Source organism: Pinus tabuliformis, chromosome 4_2 (assembly GCF_031772625.1).
Source record: "Pinus tabuliformis cultivar Carrire ecotype Pingquan chromosome 4_2, CPIR1, whole genome shotgun sequence".
Lineage (NCBI taxonomy): Eukaryota > Viridiplantae > Streptophyta > Pinopsida > Pinales > Pinaceae > Pinus > Pinus tabuliformis.
In genome coordinates, this window is record NC_142304.1 from 121,920,896 (window position 1) to 121,942,130 (window position 21,235).

Sequence of the window (21,235 nt, forward strand, 5' to 3'; positions counted from 1 at the left end):
AAAAAATATACTTGAATACTCTAGAAACATATTGTGCTAACCCCCATTCTCACATTTCAAAATTAAATTTTCAATGTCTACCAAAGTGCTTCTCATGTTGCTAATGACTTGGGGATATTATACATGACATAACTTCTTCCTTCATGCACACATTTTGTAAATTCGAGCTATAGTTGAAATTGCTATAGTGAGATATAAATCAAATTATTCCACATCCAAAAACATCCACATACACAAATTCCCATCTCATAACGACAAAATATATGTAGAGACCAATATCGTATCCCTGCTCATATATTGAAATGGCTATTGTGGTATTATATTAAATCATATTATTCTTCACATCCAAAAGCAAAGACAACTACGTGTACAACAAAATTTTCGTTTTACATTCACATCTGTCCATCCCTGCTCTTATATATCTAGATTAAGGGAGCGAAAGCTATGCTACAGACCCCGCTCACTATGGCCCCGAGAAACCCCAAATCATCGAGATAGAGAGAAGTGTGTTAATCTAGTAAGAACCAATAAAAGTGTTAGCGCTATTGAAGATATGGGATTCGTGATGCAAACTGCAGATGGAATTACAAATGCTCACATAGAATTCCCATTTAACACATGCAAATTTCATTGATTCACCCACTTCTTAGCATGATATATGGCTACACAAATGCAAAACAACAAGGGAATTCTACAACAAATCCATATGAAATTTACTCATTTAACAATGGATTTCATGCTAGATCATGCCTACATTCAAATTCATGAGGATTAATATTCTATTTTCTGCACAAAATCCAAAGAGTCATTGATTTTTCTAATAGAATTTGTCCAAAAAACTGACTGCATGGAATGGGAATGATTCAAAGCCCACCCATAGATATCTAGCATGGATATCAACCCAAGCCAAACTAGTAAACCAAAAGGACTAAGATAGACCTGCAAGGATGACGTTTTTTCAATGTTATACAAATGAATTGTTATATTTTATGTCTAAAAAGTTAATAGTTTCCCATTATCATTGTTAAATAATTTTTGTGAAATTCCATTTTTGTCTCAAAATTCAATTTCTGATATATGTTCTTTCAATATTGACTCAACAATTCTTTTGCAAAGTACAAATCTATTTTCTATGAACAAGTGAATTTATATGAAGCATATCTCAATGCTTGGAAACTGTTGATGCAGGTTTGCAGATCGATTTGAAATTTTATTAGTGGAATATTCAGTGAGATGTCAAAAGATAATTGTGGGAAGAAACCATCAAGGCAAATGGATGTATTATCATACTTTCAAAAGGATCCATCCAAAAATACACATTCTCTTCATGATTCAAGCTCCTTTGAACAATCTGTTACTGAGAGAGAGGTTAAATCTTGTGGAAATGCATTTGATATCCATATAATGGATGAAATAATAGGTTCCTCAAGTGATCAGGGTGAGATAAATGCAGTTTCAACAGAAATTAGTGATGAAAATGTTAAAGATTTTTCCTTGGAAGGTGACACAATCCATTCACGGAAAAGGAAAAGAGGCCAGTGGACCATAGGGAGACGATTCCAAGAAAATTGGGTCTCAAGTTTTCCATTTATTGAAGAAATACCTCCTACAAATGAGAACGAGGTTTTCCGACAAGTTAGATGTATTGCCTGTAGTTAGAAAACTCAAAAGGTAGTGAAATTTTAGATGAAGCTAGATATGATACAAAAGCATGCAAGAAAGGTGTATGAAAAGAAAATTGTAAATGGTAAAGAGAAATCTATTGTTAAATGGAAATCTTCTGAGGAATGTCGACGTGTTGAATATGCAGAAGAATATAAGAAATATTTAATAAGTAAGAGGAAACTTGAGGCAAGCAGAGGAACCATCATATCTCTATTTGAAAAGATGATGGAAAGAAGTTTGTTATCAAAGACGATACAATTGAGCACTGTATTTCACATCTTATCTAAAGGTCGTCCTATGACGTACTATCCAGATCACATGAAATTGCTATCTTTTCTTCAAGTGCAAAACTTTCCATCTTCTCATTGGTATGTAATCAGTGGTTGGGGATGGGCATGATATCTAACTCAAGTAGAAAAGGATGATTTGAAAGAGAAGATTGCAAATGCTAGGTTTTTGGCATTTTCTTTGGATGAGGTTACGGCTATAGATAATACTTCATGGATTTGCATGATAATTTATATGGTTAATGACCATATTAGGCATTCCTATCTACTTGGGATTAAAAATATGAGAGAGACTTCTATAGCTGAAAATATTTATGAACTTGTTCTTAATGGTTTGAAGGAAAGTGGTATGGATCAATTAATGATTGCAAAAAAGTTGGTATGTGTTGGAGCAGATGGAGCATCGATAATGCAAGGAAAAAGGAATGGCCTTTGTGTTAGACTACATCTATTATGGCTCATAGGATGAATCTTTCATTTAAAATAGCAAGCAAGTTTGCATCAATTTCAAAAGCTGAAGATCTTGTACGTGAGACTCATGCATACTTTTCTTGTAGTCCCAAACGATATTTAGAGTTTAAAAATTTGTAGGTGGTGTTACGGATGGAAAAAAACTATTGAAAGATGTTAATACAAGATGGCTCTCATTAAATGGAGGAGCTCAAAGACTATTTAGTGAGTTCAAATCTTTGGTAGGGTTGATGTATGAAAATCGCTACAATGTAGATAAAGCTCAAGCTCTTCTTTCTCGACTAACTAATATAGAGACATTATTGACATTGGCTGGAATTCTTCCTATGCTACATGAAATGAATGTCCTCGTGAAAATGTCTTAGAACCGCACAATGTATATTGCGGAATACAAAAATGCGAGAACATCAGCATGTCTTGCATTGGATAATTTGTATATGATGCCAGACTCTTTTAGTGGTCCAGAGTTTAAAAGTTAGACTAAGATCATAAATATAGAAAATACTGAAATTTTTTTGACGTTTGATGAAAAAGGGATACTATGTATCGCAGTGCGTGGGTATATGATTCCCTTTCATTATATTAGTAATACGGGACAAATCACCAAAGATTCCCCCGTGTCAAGAGACCAACTTGTTAATATTGTGATTTCAACGAGACAAACTTCGATAGAAATTGAAAGATCACTATAATTAGATATAAGAGAATGATTTCCTCGAGATGAATTGTTGGAGGCCATGTGTATGGTATACCTTCAATATTGGAACAATTGTCAATGTCCAAGAACTTTAAAAGTCGATTTTCAAAAAAGATTAAAATGTATTGTAGACCATTTTTGCAAGAAAGTCTCGATACATGGAGAACAAATTGAAGGTATTTTAGATTCATCAATTGTATCAACAAGGTGGAAGCTTTGTTGAAACAATGTGGAAGCAATATCATTTTTGGAGAATCCTAATGAAAATGGTGCTATAACAAGATTATGGACTACTTTAAGTGCTAGCCAATACCTGCAAGAAAACATATCAGAATATTTCAAATTAGCGGGTTTGTGTCAAACCATGATTTTGGGATTAGTGGAGGATGAGAGAATGTTTAGTTCATTATCATTCTTGAAGTCGAAGTTGAGGAAAAAGCTTGATAAACATGTGGATACATGTTTAAGATTATGTGTAACAAATTATGACATTGACAATTTTCCATATGAAAGAGCGCTAACTCTTTGGCGATCAGATTGTGATAGAAGGGGAGAAAACAATATAACAAATCTCTCTAATGAACTTGATATAGAACATAATGTTTTGGAGGCTCATAATGACAGTTCATTTAGAGAAGATCATGTTCACAATTTAGAAAATGAGGACCAAGATGAGAACTGGGAAATTGAAATACCCTAGGACTCTTATTTTGGTATACATGTTCCATTGATCATGCAAGATTACTATATTTCAAATTCAAGTAAAAATAGGTTCTATATTTTTATTTTTCATTGTAACATTGCAGCGACATTACTTTGATGTGTGTTATTTTAAGATTGATGTTTCATATTTAATCATTACATTGTTTGTTTCTTATTTGTGACAGGAAATAAAGTTGGATTTGGTGAGGTTGGGACCTATTTGTTTTCACATAGATAGTGTACGACTATTATTAAATGATAAATAACAAATTTAACAAGACTTTCAAGTCATTTGTTAGCCATTTCTTGTTAGTCATTTGTCAGCCATGTTTTCAAGTCTTTCAGGTACAATGTTGTCTGGGTCCCCACATGTCCTTAGGACCATTAAGGGATGAGATAACATGAGTCAGTCCAACTCATGCCCCAAATTTACTTTTTACTTATTGATGTAAGTGTTTTGTTACCACTTATCACCAACAAAATTCTACCATAACTTAACCCAACTTGAAGACAACACTTCTTATCTTCCTTTTACATAAATGCTCGATGGATCTCCCTACTATACTTTCTCGAGACCAACAACCTTTCTTGGTAGGTCTCTCCACCATACCACTAATTGCACAATAGACACACACTAGTAACTACCACATTCTATAAATCTCTCTAGTCTCAGTTATTGGTGTCCCTGTCACACTCGACCAATATAATCTTGCAGGTCTATTTTTATCATATCTTTATTTTTTGTTATTTTGTGTATTTAACTTTAGCACCATCCTAGAGTAATGAGTTAGTGTCCTTTGGATTTGATCTTTGATTGGAAATGAAGTCGGATTTGATGAAGCTGGGACCTATTTATTTTCACATAGACAATGTCCTAGTATTAAATGATAAATAACTAATTTAAGAAGTCTAACGCTAAGCAACAATGGGCTTATTCAAGTACATGAAATTGCATTGATGTCTAGCTCTGATATTTTAGAAAATTTTAGCGGTTTGTTGGATACTTGTTTAGAGGATTTTGTCAAGTTTGAAATTTTTGGTTTGTTTTGGTCAGATTTTTTTAATCGCTTGACTCATTTCACGCATAGATCAATAGATCTAGTTTTATTTTTATAATTGTTGTTGTTTTCTTTATATATTTGGTGGTTTGAGGAAAGATATTTGATTTCCTTTCACTTTGTGGCATGATTTCAGCATCTTCACCCTTTAGAATATAGTAAAATATTATTCTTATTTTATGTTTTCTTGGAAAATAATTATTGATATTTGGAAAGGGAAATAAGCCCTGGGTAGCTAAGCAAAGAGAAAAATGATCTATGTACTAGGTCCCTGTGAAGTCATCGTAGGAGACATATTGGCATGAGATCGACATTCCTTTTATGCAATTACACTTTGTCAAGGTGGAGTTGAGTTCATTGGCCTGGGAAGAACAATGACAACTGATCATAATGCTAAGGAGATTATAATGTTGGTTTCAAAAGCAGGATTGTGAAAATTGTTTGCACTAGTTCTTATTTTGGTCATATTTACTAACAAATTTGTGTGTTGCTGATTTTTTACATTTGTAATGACCTTGTGTAGAGTTGGTTTGGAGAGCCCGATGTTAGAGCAAGAAGACTCTCTACAAACCACAAGGACTACATTGTCTTGGATGACCAATTCTTGGAGGGCACTCGATGTTCTTGGTGTTGCCAAGTCTCTTCGCTCGATGCGTCAACATATACAATGGTATGGCCATAACATCACTTAATTTGATCCTCTTTACTAATCTCCTAATATCATTTCAATACATCAAATTTTTCTATTTTCATGGAATTCAGAGATACATCAGTAATGTTATTTTGTCTTGGAAATACTAAATTATTTTGTTCTGAGATCACCCAGTTTGAGTTGTTCTTTGCAGCCACCACTTGATCCTTTAACAAGAATTTGAAATTAAAAGCGTAATAAAGCTATTTTAGTTGATTCCCAGAAGAAGATTGCTACAAGCCAATGAATATTACCGTGATTAAACTAGATGTTGCACTTGGTACCATAGGCCTTGTAATAGGATTGTACTCCATTTCAGTGTATGGCAGTAGACTGATTTCTAACTGCTCCATGTACCCACATATGATATAATATATTACCCACATAACTGTAACACTTTGAAATCAGTTCTATATTCTTTATTTTGTCAGGTGAAAGGAAACTACAATTGTCCTTTTTCATTTTCAGCTCGTTGAATATATAAAGAGAAAATTGCTTAACATTGTTGCTTAATTTGACAACAGTTTTACTTTTATCTAATACAAGAGTGGAGGTAGTCTTAGATTTTACCTATTTCTCAGTAGTTGTTCTCCTTCGGCAACAACATCATCCTTCAAAAAATACATTCCAGCTTGTATAGAGGAAAGTTGATGTTTAGTAGAGGGCCCATAAGAGATCCTATAATGGAGGTGTAGCAGTTTAGTAGGATCACTGGATGAGGCACATATATGAATGTATTGTCTTCAATTAGGAAGGCACAGTTACCCATCCAGGGGAGCGCATGCATGAATGTCTATTTTGTGAATGGTGCAGTTTTCTAAGTGTGTTGGGTGCATGAGTTCATGTGTTCAGTCTACCCTAATGGGTCTTGTATTTGAAGCAATGTTATCCACACGTGATGGTGATATCCACTAGGTGAATTAGGTTTAGGGATATCCGATGAAGCCAGATTCAATGGTTCAAGTCCTATAAAAGATAGATTGAAGAATTGCAAAGAAATGATTGGACACACATCTCACTCAAAAACGACAACTCAAAATCCCTATGGAACCTTGTGATATGTTGCTATGGATAGTTCTTACCTGTGAATTTATACCTCTATAACTTTAGCCGATTTCTATAGGGGCAAATTATAATTTCCCCTAGATCAAATTCCCCCTACTACTTGACCTCACAGAAGATCTGATTAGATAGTGGAGTGTGAGGCTTGAGGTGAGGTGAGGTGCTTTTTATGCACACATGTGAACCCTTAAAAATGTCATTCCTAGGCTAGGGCAGAACATTATATCTAGAATAGGTTTCTTGTTATTACCTCATGATGTTCTCAGCCCGAGATAATCTCCCACATATATTTCATTGCACGTATATCCTAATATTGGAGGTTTTTGTTAAGTATATTGCATGTATCATAATATTGGAGTTCGCCCTCCTACACAAGTAAAATCAGCATGAGTGCAACCTGTCTTCCCACGAGATTTCTTGTTTATATTATGCATCTATTCACTTTATTAAAAATGGAAATGAGTGACATCCATGGAGGACTAGTGCTCTACCCTCTAATCAAGATGTTTATCAGCAGATTTATCTGATTATTAAAGGAAAACAACAATTATGAGGGAGGGATGTGCTTTAGAAGAGCCTACTTTCAGCCTATGGTTTTAATTATTATTGGAAATCAGTGTAGGTAATTGCCAACAGGTTTGTGATCATAACTAGAAAGAAGCCAATACTTTAGAAAGGTTGCGCTCTAATAGAGGTTGTTTCAGTTTACTACCAATTGGTTTAGAGCATGCATAGAATGGTACTGTTATTGTAAAACCAACTTGGACCATGGTTAACACATGCAAGATAAAATAAACAATGTGAGAAGAGGTGCACTCCACATGAGGGTATTTTTAACATATTTCATACTTCTAGCATGCAATTAAGTTTGTTTATCTTGGAGAAAGGAAGAGTATCAAGGGGGTGAGGGAGGTGATGGATGAGTTACAATCATGCAGAAAGGCAGTTAGTTCGCCATGTAGAGAAGATTCTACTTCAGTTTTATCCCTTTCTCTCTCACACACTCTAGTCCAAGAACATTTTTCTTTGATTAGCTTTTGTTCTCTAGCCACCAGATCTTGTCTAGTCCAAGAACATTTTTCAAAGCGATGTGAATAACACCTATCAAAATGGAAAAAATTTTGGCTACTATGTGAGTGTTTCTTAAAATGAGAGCATCCTTACACAATATAGACTATTCCAAGTGGATTGTTGCAACTACTCATAAATAGGCTCTTTTTCTGCCATTGTCAATAGATCCAAGCCCATAACTAGTATTGCTTAAAATGCTGGCATGATACCTTTTATGTTGGTCAAAGTATAATTACAAAAATTTCTTAGAGAAGGTCCTGAAGTGAGGTATACATATGGCTTCCTTAGTGTTTTTAGTAGTTGTTTCTATCTCCTGAAAATAGTTTCCAATGTGTTGCCATAATACAATTCTCAAACCACTACATAGTCATCATTTGAAAGTAGATCACTTGGTGCTCGTGTGGAGGGATGAGTTGCTATATAAGATTAGGGAATACTACTGGTAACTTTAACGAATATAAGTGCTTTTTCTCATGCCAATGTCACCTTCAAATTCACTTTCACAAAGCTATCATAGAGTATTGTTAATGGAGACTCACTACTGGAATAATATGTGATGTTGTTATAGGTGTCATTTGAAACATGTCCTGGGAAGAAAATAGGCTTAAACCAAGAAATGCTGCTCCATTGTAGTCATAATGCAATTAGCCTTGCATAATACTTACCTTCCATACTTTAGGTATATAGTGATGTCATAAATAGCTAGAAAGACTAATCTAGAGCAAGATCAAATACGCACAAGAGTGAGGAATCTACAACAAGGCCGAATCATCAATAGGTTGTATTGTTGCACTGAAGAAGCCAAAAATTCACCTTAGAAAAGCATATAAATACTTTTCATATTAAATATGAAGAGAATTTGGCCCTAATTTCTCCATTGGAAACATGCCAGGTCTATTAGAAATGAGTTTATTTTAATGTTTTGATTTTTTTAGACTGATGTAGATTTACAAAAGTAGGGCATAGATGTTTTCCATTTATCAAAAATTGGAAAGCAACGATATTACAACTATAGTAGATACCTTGAGCTATGTAGAAAAGTTTGCAACGATGGGCCTTTCTTATAGTTTTCTTAATGTAGAATTCAGAAATGTTCCAAGATCTTTTGCCTTGTAATTGACAAGGTACAACTAAAATTCATTAATATACATCATAAAATATTTTTCACCAGTGTTGCAAAAGTTGTACTTAACAATAACTCAAGAAGGGCTTGAAAAAATAAAATCAGGGAAAAATTATAAAAACCAGCAAGCAATTGAAATAAAAAACCAGAAAACCTATAAAAGAGAAAATTTATGCTTATATGAAAAGTAGGAGCTTGAAACCCCATGAGGTGAGGGAAAACTTGATTCTACAGAACTTTTAGGCTTTGTCAAAACAAGAGTGAAGACTGTGACAACAATATGGTCATCAAGAGCTTAACGTGTCACTTGTGGGAATTGCTCTTGGGTTGGAAGGTTAACACTCCTCACAACCACCCAACCTAGCCCCAATTTACAATTTTTTTTTAAATATATATCCTGGCACTTCCTCTCATTCTGAGGATGGTCTCCAGGGTAAACCCAAATTATTTGGGTCTTGAGGCAATCAACAATACATTCATTAAGAGGTCAACATGTCACTTGTGAGAATTGGTCCTGGGTGTGGAGGGATAACATCCCTCCTCAATTTCCTGGGCTAGACCCAATTGACTAAAATTCTTTTTGCAAAATATATCGTGAGAAAACCCACGGAACTTTTCCTCATTTTGAGGATGGCACCCAGGCTTAAGCAAATTCATTAAGGCCAAAGGCCATTTCAACACGTCATTGGCGGGAATAGAACCATTGTAGGGAGGATAACAATCATTCCACCTAATTAGTGGAGCTAGACCCAATCGACATCAGATGTGTTTTCAATTAGACAAAGGTCTAGGAATTTTGGAAATGAGTTTTTTGGTGTTTTTGGACAGTCAGATATTGCTCTTATTTTGGTTGTTTTCCAGTATGTTGGAAAAGAGCAGCCGTTTCTTTTTCATTTTTACTTGAAAATTTAAAGGATCTTAAAAAATAGTTCAATAATGGTAGATGGCCCTTAGTAAGGTAGCCAAACAAAACAAATTCTTACTAACTTAAAACTTCTCCAGGAGGTCCCACCTTACCGATTTTCAAAAAGGTGCAGTCCAGGAGTCCTAGAAGAGCTTATCCATCCACTTGACTTTCAATGCCGGTTCCAAGTGACAAATGAAATACTATTCTACTAGTAAATTGTTCCATAAATAGAGCAATGACTATGAGGGACATGTTGGGCTTCTAGTTCATTTGAACTTCACACAAGTCTGCTGCTCCTAGTGTTATTTTCCATGCTTGATGCATCTGTGATTTGCATGTTCTCCCTTTTGAATGTAAATAACGGAATTTCTACACTACATTAAATGTTGATTTCCTAAATTATTTTCCAGTCCCCTATTAGAGGAGGTTAGAAGAGGGCTTCTTGATAGGATTAATGATTAAGACTATGTGTCATGTTTTGGGCCTTATACAAGGTGAAACTGCAAGATCTTCAGAAGTGAGGGAAGTTGGGGTGAAGTTATGGGCTTGAAGAGAGGGAAGTTGGGGTTCCATTGTATTGCGTAACTTTTGCACAACACTCGGCAAGGATCTTAATTTTTCCAAGCATCATTTATCTTAATTAGCTCTACGATTATTCTTGAATAGATCATCCCATCAATAACATTTACTTTTTTTTCTATTGAACTCAGTGGACATTCAAGTTTTATTTCCATTTGAAATACATATGGGAGACATGGTGATATTGATGCATGATTTAAAACTTTCTTCACTTGTTTTGCATTCAACAGGATTTGGCAATTGTGGTTCTAGGTCTTGAGCCAGCAGGAATTGATCTGCTCTTGGTGAGGACAAACATTATCTTTGTTCTTTGGAATATGATCAAAGGATTTTGGATTTAAGACCTCTGTGGTTTATATCTTTTGAATTAGAAGCCGGAGAACCCACAGTATTAACCATTTCTTTTATCAACGTTTCGAATCCCAATCGGGATCCATCATCAGGACAAACTTGAATGAAGAAAGAAGAAGAGCTCTAATTAGGGTTTAAATAGTTTTTAATAGAGATATGTCTGCTAGAATTTGTCGGTTGTTTGCTTGATTAAATCCTTTTTTTTTTTTTAATTTATTAATTAATTAATTTTTTTTATTAATGATATTTATTAATTAATTATTTATTTATTCAAAATTATATTAACATGTTTATTGCTTGAGCTAATATTCAGAATATAAATATTAATAATAATAAGTGAGTAAATTTTATTTTTTATTTTTATTTTTTTTATTACTTTTTTTTAAAATTAAAAATAACATTTAGTGTATTAATATATTACATATTTAAATATTAAATATTAACCTTAATAATAATATTAATGTATGGTAACAATTTTTCTTAATGCTGACAAATTTGTTGTTTGTTTCTTTGTTTTCTGCCACCATGTTCCCTCCCAGAAAATGTTGTGCCTGGAGCCCAGTAGACGCATCACTGCTCGTAGTGCTCAGGAGCACGAGTATTTCAAAGATCTAGGTTTTGTACCCTGACCTGTATATTAGCTGTGGGGATAAAAAGATTATTGGCCTGTTGTAGCGTAGCCTGCATCATCTCACCAATGAGTTTCTCTTTGGAGACTGGTAAAATAGATGGAAACTTGTATAAGTAACATGATCAAGTATACCATGTTTAAAAAAAAAATTATTTTGCCACATTTGTTAAGGATTTGCACCATTGGTGTAGCTGGATTGTGGCAGTTCTAGTTCTTCAAGACTATTGAACAAAACTTTATTTGGAAATTAAGTTGTTTACAATTGTCAAATATGACTGATCATTTGAAATTCTTTGCCATCTGTTGTTACTGGCGGGATATTTTATAATATTGTGCAATCTGGTTCTTTATGCTTTATAGCATGAGAATTTACTTGTTATGGTGATGTCTAGAGGATATGATATTCAAGAGGTTTTTATGTTGGTTTTGACGATAACATCTTAATGGTGATGGAACCCTTGCTTTGAATCATGTAAGGTTCCAATGGTGAACCGTGAAAGAGAACGCTTATTTTGGATTCTAACCACGAAACTTTTCTCAAAAGTCGAGCCCATATAAAAAGGTGAAATATTGTATATAAATGATGTTTGTTTTCTGAGAAAGAAGTCTTGTTAAAATCTGCAATATGATATATACTAGTGACTATGTTTTTGAAGCACGTTTTTTGATTGGGAGGCATAATTTTTTTCCTGTTATATTTCAAAATTTAAACCTGCTTGTTCTTGATGGTTTTACAAAGGCTTTTAGTGACATTGTATTCCTTGTTGAATGAATGCTAGGGGTGCCTTGTTGAGAATAAGGGTATCTTCTATGATATTGATGTCTTTTCTTCAATGGATTTCATGCACCATATGTTTACATTGATGATGAAGTAACTCTATGATTATCTTGATCTACATGGATAGCTCATTGTTGGTGTTGTTTGCTCATGGGTATCACTGCATTATTGAGCTCTTTGGATTAATGATGGAGATGATCCTTGCTCGTTGCTTCATGTGATCCTGTGCTTCTTCAGAAGAGGTTGGCTAAGTAGTTGATCATTGTTTTGCCACTACAGATGTAGCATTCTCTTGTTTGTGTAAAAAATTATGCTTGAATTTAGGTTCTTACACTGTTTCATTGGTGATTGACATGTCTTCTTGCTAAAGTTGTTTTTTTTATGATCAAGTTGTGTGAAGTTTTAACAACGTTGACCCTCTTAGTTGCTTTGTGGTTAGGTGCATGTTCCATGAAGAGTTTCTCCTTTGAGTTTAGGTGCATGTTCCCTAAAGTGATTGGCTTTCATTACCTTAAATACAAACCTTATGCAACCATTGAATGCTATTATTTTGATCATCAATGTCTTGATTGCACTTGATTACTTATAACTATGTGTAAAATTCCAAACAAGGAAACTTCCCAATTGACCACAAATTTATGAGTTTTTCAATGAATATTCAGCTATAAATTTTGTCAAACACATCATATAGATGGTGTTGTAGGTGTTGTCTTACGATAGTGAACAAATAACATATCATTGAAACACCAAAAGAGTTCAATCTGATATATTCATTACTCAGAAACTTACATACAACTTATACATATAATTTTGACCACCAACTCAACACAATATCCAAGGAAATAGATTCTAGAAGCATAGTTTCTTGTATTTGACAACAAAAAGATTTACAAGCCTCAAATCCTACTAAGATTACATGCACAACAGGCAGTGAAACTTGTCCAAGGCTCCTAACTGATACACACAATTTCTTCACACTTGTTCCTTATGTTAACTAGTCCCAAAGGGTACATATATCCTCCACACAATAGTGTAAACCATAGCTACGTCCAACTATGGTAATACAACTTACCAAAGTCTCAAATAAGGCCCACGAACCTTCAGAACCAGATTAATTGACATCCACACACGAGGTACAGGCCCACGTCCAGCAGATGAGTGTGGAGTCTAGTTACAAAGAGAATAGGCCCCATAAATGATATGTTTAACGCAACCCACTTGTACACAACCCAACAAAATATGGTTCGTCCAGCTGTAAAGAAACTTCAGGTTTTGACCAGGAGCTCGAGCTGCCCCTCCAAGGATAAAATCTTACTTAACAGAGACCACTTCTCCAGCACAAGAACACAATGAAACTCGAGTTGTGCCTTCCTTACAGATTTGAACTTTAGAACAGTGAGAATCTTGGCTTGTGAATGATGAAACTCATTCTCCTTGAGAGTTGGCATCTGCAACTTTCAATGGTCCCTATTCTCATTCACAAAACTTCCAGGATTTTCCATGGTTATCACTTGTAAGAGAAGATTTATGAAAAAAACATCAGTGAACAAAATTAACTGATAACGCCTCAAAATATCATCGGCCAGAGGAAAAACCTAGAGCTAGGGAATGGTGGGATAATTATTGACACCTAATCATCAGGATTGGGTGAATATAATGTAAATAAATAAATAAGTAATATGAACAGTCATCGGGAGATGAAGTGAACAGTCTCCCTCATGTATATAATAAACACCAACCTAAAGGAATAACATGAATTGAACTTTGTCGAGTTACTACCTGGTCTGACATGGTATCAGAGCTAGTCCTAATTTTAATACTCCTGCGCTTGTAACTCCCTATTCTGCCTATGTTCTACCTTGCAGGCAAAACTCTGCTCCTCTGCTCTCCATTCAAAAGCATTGCCCATATAAACGTTGTGGTGTCAGTGCCTGACATTTTCTCTCAAGCCTACCTGTATGCTTGTCTGCTACGCTGCTCGATACCTGCCTTCAACCATTGACTACGCCCTCTGGCTCCCTGGACTATTCATAATTGTCCTCACTGCATGGTTTTTTCTTGGGTGTAACATCTCTCTGTTTTACAGAAGAAGAGCATTGAATCTCTATGATGAACGCCCAACTCCCACAAAGAAATTCCCTGCTCCACGAATTCGCTCATTTCATACAATCAGCATAAGGTTTTCTGCTCACAAACAGGGAGTGAAACAAAATAAGTCCGGCGAGCATTGGTATCTATGGTATGAGCGTTGATTTTCCTTTTTAAATCCATGCTGGCATATGCGTTGAGGCCTGAAGTTTGAATGTTGCGTGTAATATGATTGACACTGCCTGTTATAAATCAATTTATAAGTTAATACATAGTCCTTGTATTACATTGAACGCTGGTGGTCTAGTTTCTTGAATGCGTTGTACAATTTTTTGAATGTTGCATGTAATATGAAGCTGCTCCTATTTTGAAGAACGTTGGTGGTCTAGTTCTTGAGTGCGTTGTACAGTTTTTTGAATCCTGCATGATTGATAGCTGCCCACCTGCGTACGAGAATCAAAGCACACCTGCGTGTGAGGATCAAAGCTTTTGAAGATTGATCTGCATGTGAAAGGGTTGATGCGGAAGTTTCTGGTATATACGTTGAAACTTATCTTGTTTTTGAAGAGGTCGTATTTCTCCTGCGTTGAAGAATTGTATTGCAACTTGCTGTATTGAAAATCTTAAATCAATTGAAGAAAAGTGCATGAACTGCATTGAAGGCTGTGACTCCTGGTACTCTGTTTGGTATAACCTGTAGGTCAATCTGTTGGAATGTGCATTCAAACCTTGTGTGTATGCTGATTGAAACTCATTCATTCGGTCCATACACTTTGCTGCAAACAATCTTGGTATGTGCACAATGCACCGTATTGTATGCGTTAATTAATACTGTGTAAGATTGCGTTATGACATGTTATGGTAAGCATTGACATGGTATGTGATGCTTTTCCATATACCATAAAGGCACATGGTTGGAGCCTTTCATTTAGTTCTCGCATAAACAATGAGGTGAGGGAAATATGTTGCATAAAGGTGTAGCCTATTACCTGCTGTCCAAGAATATTGTTGTCCAAGAACACTGTTGTTTTGGTGCATTAACTCGATGACGATGCTTAGCATATGATCCGGATTTAAGCAGGAACGCAATAGATTACAGAGATAACCATAAATACAGAGATGCGATAACCATAAAAACAGAGATGCAGCGGAAATAATACTTCATTTCATTAATGGAGAATACTGAAATATGCTTACAAATAGAAATAACCCAGCTAGGGCGATGGTAGCTTATCTCTGAGAAGAGATGTGTCGGCTACATGCCTCTGAACTGTTTCGAACTGTGTTTACAATGAGGCTCGAGGGCCTATTTATTGTTGAGAAACAATGGAAAACCCCTCACATTCCAAAACCTAACCCTAGAAGATGAAACGCCAAATTGTGGGCCCCGTTTTTGGGTAAGTTGGTACATCAACTTCCCGGGGTCGCGAATTGGTCGTACTATCTCCGTTTGACGCGCATGATAGCCCGTTGAAAAGATCTCTCCGAGGAATACGACGAAAAAGACGATTTTTATCAAAAAAATCGCTAGCGGTGGATTTCCCAAAAAACGTCGTTTAGGCTTCAAAACGGCTCCGGAAGTTTAGGACCCGAAAAGCTGCTAAAAATAGTAAACTGTGCTATAATTAAGGAAACTAGAAAACTGAAAGAGACAGTTGTGGGGGTCAAAATGGGGTAGGTGGGTGGCCACCAACATCCACCTGGATCATTCCTCCCCCCTTAGGAAGCAATGGTCCCCATTGCGTTGAGTTCCTCCCTGAGATGAGGAAGCTTCTGCTGAGCTGGGTCTCTAGTGAGTTGTTCTGCAATCTCTGGTGTGTCCAGAAATGGTGGGAAGCATGGTCGGCGGTGGTCCACATTGAACAATCGGTGCAAGCGAAGGAATGGAGGAATGTTGTGCTTCAAAGCATTGTTGCCCACAACCTTGTTACTGGTATAAGGACCATGTCGAAGCGGTCTGAGTTTCTGATGGGTTCTGGTAAGGCGTTCTCTCTACAGATGTAACCAAGCTTTTTCGCCCACCTGAAACTTGTGTGGTACCCCTCTGGGTAAGGAGAAGTTGTTCCTGTGTTCTGTCATGACTGTATCCCTATGTTGTTGCTGCTGCGTGGAGGAACCCTTTGCGGGGGTCATGGATGTAGCAATGATCTTCCCCTTACTTTGGGAGCGAACCAGACAGAAAATAAATTTCCTAGTCTGTGAGATGAGCTTGCTGCCTTTCTTAGCAGTGATCAAAGAGGTGGTGGTAGGTGGAGCTACCTCTGGTATCCTGTATAATGAATTATCCAAAGAAATAATGACAGCGCGAGGCCTTGACTCATACACAGCATGTCGCCTCCACAAGTATGGCTGGCCTAATAGTACATCACAAACATCCAGAGGTGCAACATCACACAATACCTCATCTGTGAAGGGCTTGATGTTGTAGGGAAGGCGGCACTGCTGGTGAACTTTGAGATCTCGTCCTTCGTGAAGCCACCCGATACTGTACGGTTGTGGGTGTGGTGTAGTTTGTAGGCCCAACCGCTTCACGACCTCTGCTGAAACGAGGTTCTTTTGGCTGCCACTATCGACAATGAATTGCAGCGGCGAACCCTTCACCCACATCTGTGAGTGGAAAAGACGTTCCCCCTCCTCTGGCTCTTCGGGGTCATTCTTCTGGATCTTGGCAGTGGCAACAGTGGCACTAGGATCCGCATCAATGATTTGCTTCCCTTTGCCATCCCCCTTGTCCGGTTCTGGCTCAGAGTCAGAACATGCATCTGATTCGGAAGCCTTCAACTCAGCCACCAATGACTGCTTGGTCCGACACTCACTTGTGTTATGAGTGGGACTCTTGTGGAACTCACACCACTTTCCTGTGTCCTTCTTTGGCTTCGTGGTGTTTTTCTTTTCTTGCAGCTTAGAGGGGTTGTCTTGGGTCACCCCGCCTTGGCTTTGTCCTTTGGGCTTCGGATTTGTAGATCCAAAGTCTCGCTTCTTGTGTTTGAACTTTTGCTTGATTTTGACAGCGTATCGGTATGTTGTGCTGAGTGAGGAGATGTTCAAGAACTCCATCTCTTCCTGGATGTATCTGTGTAGGCAGTCGCGGTATTTGAGTACCAGATGCAGCTCAGAATCTTTGATACCCAACTATGTGCGAAGGGTATGAAAAATATTTGTGAACTCTGGTACATCTTGGTCTCGTCCCTGCCGCAGTGTGGTCCATTTTATGTATTTGTCCTCATAGCTTTTGAAAGGGTAGTATTGCTCCTTGATGGCATCCCGGAAGTCATTCCAAGTGGGGGCGGCTGAAAACAGTGAGCCTGTACTTTCATCCTTCTGCTCGCAGTATGTTTCCCACCAGTCCTTGACGTGGGGGGCTGCTTTGAGAAGAGCGAAAACAATCTTTTCCCGACTTGAAAATTCATGAACAGAAAAATACCCATCTAGCAGATTTAACCATTTATCTACGGCATCTGCGTCTATTTGACCCTCGAAGATGGGGATTTCAAAATTAACTTGTACCTTAAACGGTGTGGCATTTCCAGAGTAGCTGTTGGAAGCTGATGCGTCGCCTCTGGGTAGCCGCTGAAGGATCTGCGCAAAGCTATCCATCATCGCGTTCCTTTGCCACTCGAGGGCTTCTTCGAGCAAGATTCTGATAGGATCTCCTGCCCCCTCATCTTTCTTCTCATCCGCCATGGGAGGTCGTCGAGATTTGCGAGGCTGGTCTTGCAAAGGTTCGACCAATTCAAGCCCTAACTCCTTATATCCCGACCTCGTTGGGGACATGCAAAGAAAAACAGAGAAAAAGCAGACCGCTCTGATACCACTGATCCGGATTTAAGCAGGAACGCAATAGATTACAGAGATAACCATAAATATAGAGATGCGATAACCATAAAAATAGAGATGCAGCGGAAATAATACTTCATTTCATTAATGGAGAATACTGAAATATGCTTACAAATAGAAATAACCCAGCTAGGGCGATGGTAGCTTATCTCTAAGAAGAGATGTGTTGGCTACATGCCTCTAAATTGTTTCGACCTGTGTTTACAATGAGGCTCGAGGGCCTATTTATTGTTGAGAAACAATGGAAAACCCCTCACATTCCAAAACCTAACCCTAGAAGATGAAACGCCAAATTGTGGGCCCTGTTTTTGGGTAAGTTGGTACATCAACTTCCCGGGGTCGCGAATTGGTCGTACTATCTCCGTTTGACGCGCATGATAGCCCGTTGGAAAGATCTCTCCGAGGAATATGACGGAAAAGACGATTTTTATCAGAAAAATTGTTGGCGGTGGATTTCCCAAAAAACGTCGTTTAGGGCCTCAAAACGGCTCCAGAAGTTTAGGACCCGAAAAGCTGCTAAAAATAGTAAACTGTGCTATAATTAAGGAAACTGAAAAACTGAAAGAGACAGTTGTGGGGGTCCAAATGGGGTAGGTGGGTGGCCACCAACATCCACCTGGATCAGCATATGAATATTGTGGAATATGTTATAAGGAATATAATATATATTGCATGATATATGAATATTGAGAGCTTGCAGTTGATTCCATTTTGTAAAGACATAGCAAATTACTATTAGTGTTTTTCTACGAATATTGTAATTATTTTTGGGCTCAGTTCAAATTTTATGATGGAGAAGTTTGTTGAAAAAGAGAGGGGTTTTTTGTCTTCAGAAAAAGTTGTGTGTCCTACACATAGAGAGGATAATATTGCTCAAGATTCTTCCAGAGGAAGAGGTGGTCGAAAAGGAAGAGGAAGAAATTTCAGAGGCAGGGGGGGCAACCACTCTCAAAGAGAAAAGACAGATTTGCACTGCATACATCGCAAAAGAAATGGATCACATGATGCCTCTACATGCAAGCTACCATGGGACAAAATTGAGCAGCAAAGAAACCAACAGAAAGGTAAAACTGATGATACAGACAAAGGTAAAGCACCTGAATCCACTCACTATGTTGTGGCACAATGTAATATTGGAGTAAATGAAGATTTATTTAATGCTTCACTTGCTTATTGGAAAAATGATTAGTTGCTTGATTCAAGAGCAACCTGCCACATGACTTATAGAAAATATTTTTTTGAAGAATTTATTGACAACGTTGATGGAGCAGTATACTTTGCAGACCAATCAAAAATCAAGCCATCAGGGCTTGGCACAATCAGGCTTAACCTGCTTGGTCTTCCAGACTTTCTTCTGTATCATGTTCTATATCTCCCATAACTCAAGAGAAACTTGTTGTCCTTGGTTCACATCCGCCAGCAAGGTCACTCCATTCATATGTTTGATGGCAAGCTTGAGGTAAGAAAAGCATCTGACCACTCACTTGTCATGAGGGGAATAGAAGAAGAAAGGCTTATCAAGCTGCAAGGTACATCTGCTCGTGCACAACATTTCTCATACAATTCTCATCATGAAGAAGGTACACTTCCATCAAGTTTATTATGGCATGCTAGATTTGGACATTTGAACTATGACAGCCTTCGCTTGTTGAAGAAAAATGGTGTTGCTGGTTTGCCTACAATTCCTAGGAAACTTAAGCAATGTGATGCTTGCATTCTAGGAAAGCATAGCAAACAATCTTTTCATGATTCACATTCAAGAGCACATAGAAAACTTGAACTCATTCATTCAGATTTATGTGGTCCAATGCCTGTTCCTTCTGCAAATGGAAATAAATATATGATGACATTTATTGATGACTACACCATAATGTGTTGGGTTTATTTATTGAAGAACAAATCTGATGCTTTTCAAACATTCAAGAAATTTCATAAATGGATTGAAAATGATGCACAATATCATATTGGGTCTATTCACACTGATAATGGAAAAGAATACACATCAATGAATTTGAAAACTATCTTCGCCAACATGGGATGAAACATCAAACAACTGTGCCTTATAATCCCCAATAGAATGGTGTAGCTGAAAGAATGAATAGGACAATCTTAAATATGGTACGATCCATGCTCTTCTTCAAAAATGTAAAGATAATGTTTTGGGCTGATGTTGTTCTATGTGCTACATATATAAAGAATATATGTCCATCTAATGCTATTAGAAACAAGACTCCATATGAAATGTGGTATGGACATGTTCCTTCTGTAAAGCATCTCAGGGTCTTTGGTTCCACCTGTTATGCCTTGATACCAAAGGTAAATAGAAACAAACTTGGTGCTAGAAGTCGTAAATATATCTTCCTGGGGTATTCAAACACCTCCAAAGCATACCGTCTCTATGATGAAGTAAATAAAAAGTTTGTTGTATCCAGAGATGTAATTTTTCCTCAATCATCCAAAACTGACAATGTTGTTGAGCGGAAAATTGATCGCTTGGATAGATTCACAAAAGCAAAATAATTTCAAGAATTTGATAATCAGATTCCGCATCTTGAAGGGGGGATTCCTACACTAGATCAACATGTGGAATCTTCTTCTGAAGAACACTCTCCCCCGCATGAAACTCCAACAACATATGATGCTTTAAGTGATGTAATTGATAGAATTGGGAGACTCAATCTTGATTCAGTCCCAACTCAATCAATGGAGCAGCCTGGACCATCTGAGAAAGGTCCCCCAAAGTGGCTGACAAAGACACTTGAAAGTGTTCATCCTGATGAGGTTGGAAAGACAGGAACTAGAAATTAAAACCGGCAAAATGGAGGTGATGTAGATGACTCTAATTCACCTATTGATATGGATGTTTCTTATGATTGTGAATTGAACTTGTCTACAGATTTTGAACCAACTTCCTTCAAAGAAGTCGCTTCTCATGATGAATGGAAAGAAGCGATGCAAAAGGAGTATGATACCCTCATAAAGAATGGCACTTGGAAGCTGGTTGATCCTCCATTAGGAACCAAACCAATTGGCTGCAAGTGGGTCTACAAGAACAAGTATAAAGCTGATGGCTCACTTGAAAATCACAAAGCTAGGCTTGTGGCAAAAGGTTTGCACAAAAGGAAGGGGTCGATTATGAGGAGACTTTTGGCCCCACAACAAAATGGGCTACCATTCGGACACTCTTTGCCCTAGCAGCTCAGAACGGTTGGAAAGCCCATCAAATGGATGTAAAAT